The sequence below is a fragment of the Otolemur garnettii genome, unplaced genomic scaffold, assembly GCF_000181295.1.
Source record: "Otolemur garnettii isolate 467f Iridium unplaced genomic scaffold, OtoGar3 scaffold00088, whole genome shotgun sequence".
Taxonomy (NCBI): Eukaryota; Metazoa; Chordata; class Mammalia; order Primates; family Galagidae; genus Otolemur; species Otolemur garnettii.
This window is the reverse complement of record NW_003852483.1, coordinates 4,557,242-4,565,300: the sequence shown is the minus strand read 5'-3', so window position 1 is coordinate 4,565,300 and position 8,059 is coordinate 4,557,242. Positions and strand designations below refer to the sequence as shown.

General features: G+C 38.9%; 1 protein-coding gene across 1 annotated transcript in view; it reads left to right on the top strand.

The window, feature by feature from the left end:
* Positions 1–1,075: 1,075 nt before the first annotated feature.
* ZNF169 (zinc finger protein 169) overlaps positions 1,076–8,059 on the top strand; it is a 28,477-nt gene continuing 21,493 nt past the window's right edge. Inside the window, 1 exon segment of the mRNA XM_023516269.1 lies at positions 1,076–1,118. The gene's annotated coding sequence lies outside the window, so the exon portion shown is untranslated.

The following is an 8,059-nucleotide window of genomic DNA, read 5'->3' as shown; positions in this document are numbered from 1 at the left end:
AGATCACTCCCCTTCATCCTCTGATGGCCAATATTTTCAAATCTGTTGCTTCACATATTTTATTCTTTTTAGTGTTGGTTGAAGTGAAAGGCTAAATCTAGTCCCTGCTACTTCATTTTTAAGTAGATAAGAAATAACTTGAAAATAGCACTTTTTGTCAAATTTCTAGAAAAGTGTGTTTCTCTTGGCAAAGACTTTGGTTTGTTTCTGAGCTTTCTATTCTGTTACATCCATTAAATAATTTTTGTATTAGTAAAAAAACAATTTATTTTTAAGACAGTCTCACTCTGTCACCTGGGATGAAGTGCAGTGTGCAGTGACCTCATCATAGCTGACTGCAACCTCAAACTCCTGAGCTTATCCTCCATCCTCAGCCGCCAGTAAGAGTTAGTTTTATAGGCATCAGACACCAGGCCTGACAGTAAAATAATTTTAATTATTTAGATTTAGTTTTGCCCCATCTTCTTTCTGTGATCAATTTTTTAAAAATTCCAGACCAACTTTATGAAAGAAGAAAAGTCACTACTTTTGGCATTTTAAAAATCACATTCATGCACACTGTCATTTAAAACACAAGGGTGTAAAAACACAAAGGTGAATTTGCACGATGGAGAACAAGTTAACATCCAGGTAACTAACATCTTTTTTAAAAAGTAAATTAAAATTACAAGGTCCAAATAAGTTTAAGGAAGGGGGAGAGGAGTAGCTTAAGGCTCACCTTAACCACCCTTTTCATGATCTGAAAGTTAGCTTGATATTACTTTCCGATTTTCCACAATTTCTCCAAGAGCCTAAGCAACTGTTATCCAGTTAGGAGACCGCGGGGGGAGCTGCAGGGAAGGAGAACTAGATCGTGTTGCCTGAACCTAAGGGTCAAGGGGTGAGAAGGCTGGACATTGTGGTCCAACCTCTGGCGGCATTCTGGGTGATGTAGTCTCGATTCCCCGCGCATTCTGGGTAATGTGGTCCCTCGCTCCAGGGCATTCAAGGTAGGGTAGTCGTGCGCCCCCGGGCAGTTTGGGTAGTGTAGTTACGCACCCTGGGGCAGTGTGAGCCGGGGTATTTCTGCGTCCAGCCATCGCCTCCTGGAGCGTGGTTAGCGTTCTTCTGCACTTCTGGTGAGCGAATGTGTCCCTTCCCCCGGGGAAGAAAGACTGGGAAAGCTGACGGGGACGCGGAAGAGACATGTGGGGAGAGGTCTACATGTCTCTTCCGCTGGGGCATATTACTTGATGTTTGATTTTGGGGTATGGGGTCTGGGCGCGTGGGGTCCACTTGGGGGAGAGATACCTGCAGAGGTCCTCGGATGGGAAGAAGGCGTTGTGGCTTTCTTTCCTTATGGCGCTTTGGGCACTGTATCCTATACTGCAGTGGTCGGGGCTGGCCTAGGCCTACCTCCCAGGCTACTTCTCAGGCGAGTCCCCAGGCCTTTGGGAGATGTAGCGTGGATTCTGCTTGGGGCACCCAGATAACATCTCACCACTCCCACCTCGTCATTGAGACCAGGAGATGGCTGGGTCAGTGTGCCTTTGAGGTGGGTGATACACCCATACACATCTTCGGTTGGAGCAAACATTCCTGTTGGTGAGGGGCACACGCTTGAGCATTAATTGGGTTTTTGGGGTTGCGTGGCAGGATGGCGTACTGTGATAGTGAAGGTGGAGCTTGTCCACTGGGACCAGGGTTTGTGAGGGAGGATTGTTTTGTGTCAAACATGAGGACTTGGTTTTATTGGTGGGGGAACAGATAGGGATGTGCCACTCAGGTCAGTGGCCTTGGGGCCTGCGGTCCTGTGGCACCTTGGTGGGTTGAGGTGAGCTGGACAGGGGACTGATATCCCTGGGTGTTATGAGGCATCCTAGTGAACCCTTTCAGGAGCATGGTGGGGGAGCAAGTAGAATGGTGCCTGGGAACTTTTCCCAAGCCTAGGAGCCTGTTGACTGACTCCCTGAATTTCTGGGCATGGAGGAGATTGTGGGGCACAAGGTGTCCAAACTTAATGTTCTGATTTCTACCTTTTTGGTATGAAAACAGTGCAAACATACCCCAAAGTAGCTGTGAAGTTGCATGGATTCATCACTCACATTCACCACTTATGAGTAACCCATCTTTTCTCTTCCAAATTGATAACTTCAAATTTGGTTCTCTTTGGAATAGTCTCTTTCTCTAGGCCCTCCACAGGGTGAGTTCGAGTCCAAGTCTGCCTCTTTCTGTCACTTTGAGCAAGGTACTTAACCTCATGGAGCTGTTGTGAATTGGGTATGAAGCAAAACTTGGGTGTGCCACTTGTCTATGGAAGTACTGTTTTAAAACAAATCCCAAATGTGGCATCGTTTCATCTGTAAATACTTCGGTATGCACCTCTTGTAAATAAGATTAAATAATCCTGATATTATCATACTCAACAAAATTAACACAATTTCTTTAATCTCATTTAGTATTCATGGTGTTTCCCCCTTTGTCTCAAAAGATGCCTTGCTACAACAATTTGTCTACTACAGAGCATTCCTGAGTTTTCACTGGTGGAATTACTTCCACTGTCCACTTTAGTCACAGAGCGTTTTATACAGGAGGAGTCCATTGCTTGCATGATGTATTCAAACTGTTTGACAGTCCCACTGGCTAAGATAGTTCTTCAGGGACAGGCAACAACTTATCTGGCACCCTAGATCACTAACAGTGCTTGGCACACAGCTGGACTGTGGGAGTGAGTGAGTATGAGAATATGAGGAATTGTTCTTTTTGCCTGGGAAGGGAAGTTCATGGGGAAGTTATGGAAACTCAGGTGGGGAAAGGAGGTTGGACTATTATTGGGGAAAGCTTTGGATACCTTGATAGAAAGGATGGATCTTACTCTGTGGTCTGTGAGACCCACTGTAGGGTTTTGACAGAGCAGGGCCATGATTTTTTCCTTCAGTCATTATCCCATCTCTCTCTGGTCCCTTTAACAGTGAAAATTGTCTGCACTTGATGAATCAGATTCCTCTCTGCCCATTTTCTATTCAATTCCCAAATGGGAGTTTTCTAGATATCTTATTGTTAATCATTTACTTAATTCCATTCAGGCCAAAGAACATCATCAGTCCTTGCAAATTTATTCACAACCCAATGTCTTTGAATGTACCATGGGCCCTTGAAAAGAATGTATAGTCTGCTGTTGTGGAGTGATATTCTAATATCAGTTTGGTCCAGTTGGCTGTTATTTTCAGATGTTTAATTTCAGTACTGAACTTTTTTTTCTTTTTTCAAAAGACATCACTCTGGCATGATCATAGCTCACACTAACCTTGAACTTCTGGGTTTAAGCCATCCTCCTGTTTCAACCTCTTGAATAGCTAGGACAATGCATATGCCACCACATTGGGCTAATTTTAAATTTTTTTGTAGAGATGGAGTCTCAACCTGCTGTCCAGGCTGATCTTAAATTCCTGGCCTCAAATGATTCTATGTCTCAGCCTTCCAAGCACTGTGATTATAGATGTGAGTCACTGTGTCTGGGCCTTATTGATATTTTTGTCTAGTTATTTTAACAATTGCTGTGACAGGGTATTAAATTCCCCAACTAGGATAATGGAATTGTCTGTTTCTCCATTGAATTATGCAGTTTTTGCATTATGTACAGTAGAACCTCTGTAAGTTGACCACCCAAGGGACTGTAAAAAAATGGTCAGCATATGGAGGTGGTCAACATAAGGAACGAGGCCTACTGGTGCTGATAACATACATGTGGTACATGTCTGATGTCAACTTAAGGAGGTGGTCAGTTCAGGGAGGTGGTTAATTATGGAGGTTCTACTGTATTTTGAAGTACTATTGTTATAAGGTACATACACATTTTTGTTATATCTTCCTGATGAATTGACTACATTGTTATTATGAAACATCCCTTTGTATCTCTGTACTACTTTGTCTTGACTCTCTTTTATTATGACAAAAAACACAACTTGTATTTACCCTCTTACAAATTTTTCTTTTCCTTTTTTTTTTTTTTTTTTGAGACAGAGTCTCACTTTGTCACCTTAATAGAGTGCTATAGCATCACAGCTCACAGCAACCTCCAACTCTTGGGCTTAAGTGATTCTCTTGCCTCAACCTCCTGAGTAGCTGGAACCACAGGCGCCTGCCACAATGTTTGGCTATTTTTTGTTGCAATTTTCATTGCTGTTATAGTTGGTCGGGGCCAGGTTCGAACCCGCCACCCTTGGTATATGGGGCTGGTGCTCTACCCACTAAGCCATAGGCGCTGCTCACCCTCTTAACAATTTTTAAGTGTACTGGATATATTGTTAACTATGTATACCACATCTCTAGAAGTTTTTTGTCTTGCAAGATTGAAATTTTTTAAGCACTGAATAGCAACTCTCTGTAGTCCCCTTCCTCTATCCCTTGGCAACCACGATTCTTTGTTCTGTTTTTACAAGTTTGGTTACTTTAGTACCTCATATTGATGGGATTATGGAAATTTTTTTTTTTACTGGCTTCCAGGCAGTCCCTGAGTTACAAACATTTGACTTATGTATAACTTGCACTTATGAACAGAGGCTATTTCAGTAAGTCTCTGAGTTATAAACATCTAACTGACATGGGACTTGCACTTACAAATGGAGGCTACGTAATAAGTAAATATACCTGTTCCAACTTACGTACTAATTCAATTTAAGAGGAAACTTACAGGAGCTACCTTGTTTGTAACCCAGAGACTGCTTGTTTTTCACTTAGCATAATGTCCTTAAGCTTCATCATTGTTGTAGCATGTGCCAGGATTTCCTTCCTTGTTAAGACTGAGTGATAGTCATGTATGGCAAGACTACTTTTTCCTTACTTGTTCATATGCTGATGGACATTTAGGTTGCTTCCACATCTTCGATATTTTGAAATAATGCTGTAATGCATACGGGTGTGTAGATATCTCTTCAAGATTCTTGTTGAGTTCCTTTGGCTTTATACCCAGAAGTAGTATTACACGATCATATGATAGAACTGTTTTAAATTTTTGAAGAACCACTAATGTTTTCCATAGTGACTATACCATTTTACAATCTCACCAACAGTGTACTATAGGGTTCCAATTTTTCCACATCCTTGTCAACACTTGTTATTGATTCATTTTTTATAATGGCCATATACTTGGGGGGGTGAGATGATAACTCATTATGTTTTTGATTTGCATTTTCCTAATAATTAATTATGTTGAACATGTTCTTCTTATACATATGTATAGATGTGCTTTTCTACCATTTGTTTATTTTCTTCAGAGAAATGTCTATTCAAGTCTTAATGCCCATTTTTAATTTTTTTTATTATTGAGTTATAAGTTTTTTAATTCTTCTACATGTTAACCCCAGATATTTTCTCCTAGTCTGTAGGCTGCCTTTTCACTGTTCATTGTTTTCTTTGCTGCAAGTAAGTTTTAAGTTTGACATAGTCTCATTTGTCCCTTTCTGCATTTGTTGTCTGTGCTTTTGGTGTCATATCTAAGGAATCATTGGTAGGACTAATGTCAGGAAGCTTTCCTATATGTTGTCTTCTATGAGTTTTATAATTTCACATCTGAAATTTAGCAATTTTAGCATTTTAATATTTGCAAATAATCAACCTTTGACTTTTCAACATTCTTTATTGTTTCATTTCTATTTGATTGATTTTTCCTTTTTATTACTTCCTTTTTTTAGCTTCTTAAGGATGGAGCTGATTTATTTTTAACTAAAACTTTTTTTTACTGCATTCATTTAAAGCTGTAACTTTTTAAAGCTGTAACAGTATTAGTTGCTGTATTTAGTTTGCCAGGGCTGCCATAACAAAATATCACAGAATGATAGCTTAAGCAGCAACATTGTTTCTTAATAATTCTGGATATAAGAAGTCCAAGATTAAGGTCTCAGCAATGCTGGTTTCTTCTGACGCCCCTCTCCTTGGTCATTTTCTCTGTGTCTTCACATGGTCTTCCCTTTGGGACTTTCTATATTCAGATTTTCTCTTATTAGGACACCATTCATATTGGATTAGGGTCTACTGTAATGACTTCATTTTTAGTCAGTTACCTCTTTTAAGACCCTACCTCCAAATAAGTCACATTCTAAGGTACTAAATGTTAGGATTAACATACGGGGTTGGGGAACAATTCAGCCTATAATAGCTTCATATCAAAAATTTGCTAAGTTGTGATATGTATTGATATGTTGTGTTTATTAAAATCATTGACTTCAAAATATTTCCTTATGTCCCTTGGCATTTCTTCACATAGTCTTCTCTCTGGAACTTTTGATTCCATATATAATTATAAGGGTTTTTTTTTCAAGTAACTTATTATTGTTTTCTAATTTAGTTCCATTTTGGGCAAAGAACATATACGTGTTCCTTGACTTACAATGGGAGTACATCCTAATAAACCCATTATAAGTTGAAAATACCATTTTAGTTGAATAAAATGCATTTATTATACCTAACCTGCTGAACATTGCAGCTTAGCCTTGCGCAACTTAAACATGTTCAGAGCATTTATATTAGCCTATAGTTGGGCAAAATCATCCAGAAACACAGTAGAATATCAGTTGTTTACCCTCATGATTGCATAGTTGACAGGGAGCTGTGCTCATCTGCCACTTGCTGCCTGGCATTGTAAGAGTATTATATCACATCTTGCTAGTTCTGGGAAAGATCAAAATTCAAAGTGTGGTTTCTGTTCAATATGTGTCACTTTTATACCATTGTAAAGTTGAAAATTTCTAAGTTGAAGTGTTGTAAGTTGGGACCATCTGTTCTCTCTTCAAATTTTAGTCCTTTGAAATGGGAAACTTGTTTTATATGCCTCAGCATTTTATCTACTTTGGTGATTATTCTATGTGCACCTAAAAAGAGTAAGTATTCTGTACTTGCTGGGTTTAGTCTTCTGTAAATGTCTATTAGATCAATATTACCTGAGAAGGCTTTTCAAATCTTCTGTATCTTTACTGATTTATGGTTAATTTTTTGCGTTTTTATCAACTGAGTGTAGTAAATTTTCTTAACCATGATTATGCATTCATCCATTTTGTCATTTTTTTCTTGGTGTACTTTCTCCTAGTTTGTGGCTTATATTTTTAGTACATATCAGTGTCTTTTCTAGAGCCGAAGTTTGTAATTTTAATGAAACCCAATTTATTAACTTTTTCTTTCATCAATTGTGCTTTTGGTATTGTATCTCAAAAGTCATGGTAAAACCTATGGTCACTCAAAACTACAGATGTTGGTGTGGATGTGGAGAAAAGGGAACACTTCTGCCCTGCTGGTGGGAATACAAGCTAATACATCCCTTTTGGAAAGAAGCAGGGAGAATACTCAGGGATATAAAAGTAGACCTGCCGTTTGAGCCTGCAATTCCTCTACTAGGTGTATATCCAAAAGACCAGAAATCACTTTATAACAAAGATATTTGCATCAGATGGTTCATTGCAGCTCAATTCATAATAGCCAAGTCATGGAAGAAGCCCATGACCCACGAATGGATTAATAAATTGTGGTATATATACACCATGGAATTTTTTCTTTGTTTTTTAGTAAGTCATATACACATAGATCCATACCACGGAATATTATGCAGCCTTAAAAAAGATGGAGACTTTACCTCTTTTACATTTACATGGATGGCGCTGGAACATATCCTACTTAGTAAAGTATCTCAAGAATGGAAGAAAAAATATTCAGTGTACTCAGCACTATAATGAAACCAATTTACAGTCACTCACACTTTCATATGAAGAATAGATCACAACTATGGCCCAAGATGAAGGAGGGAAGAGGGGGCTATGGGAGGGGAGGGAGGAGGTCAGATCAAGGGAGGGTGAATGGTGGGATCATACCTATGGTGCATAATGCAAGGGTACATGTTGGATCTATTAGTATAGAGTATAAATGTCTTAACACAATAACTAAGTAAACGAGATGAGGTATATATTAACCATTGTGATGTAAGCATTCCTTATTCTACATGAAATCAGCACAATGTACCCCATAAATGCATTAATGTATACATGATCTATGTGTTTATGATTTAATAAAAAAGAAAAGAAAGAAAGAAAAC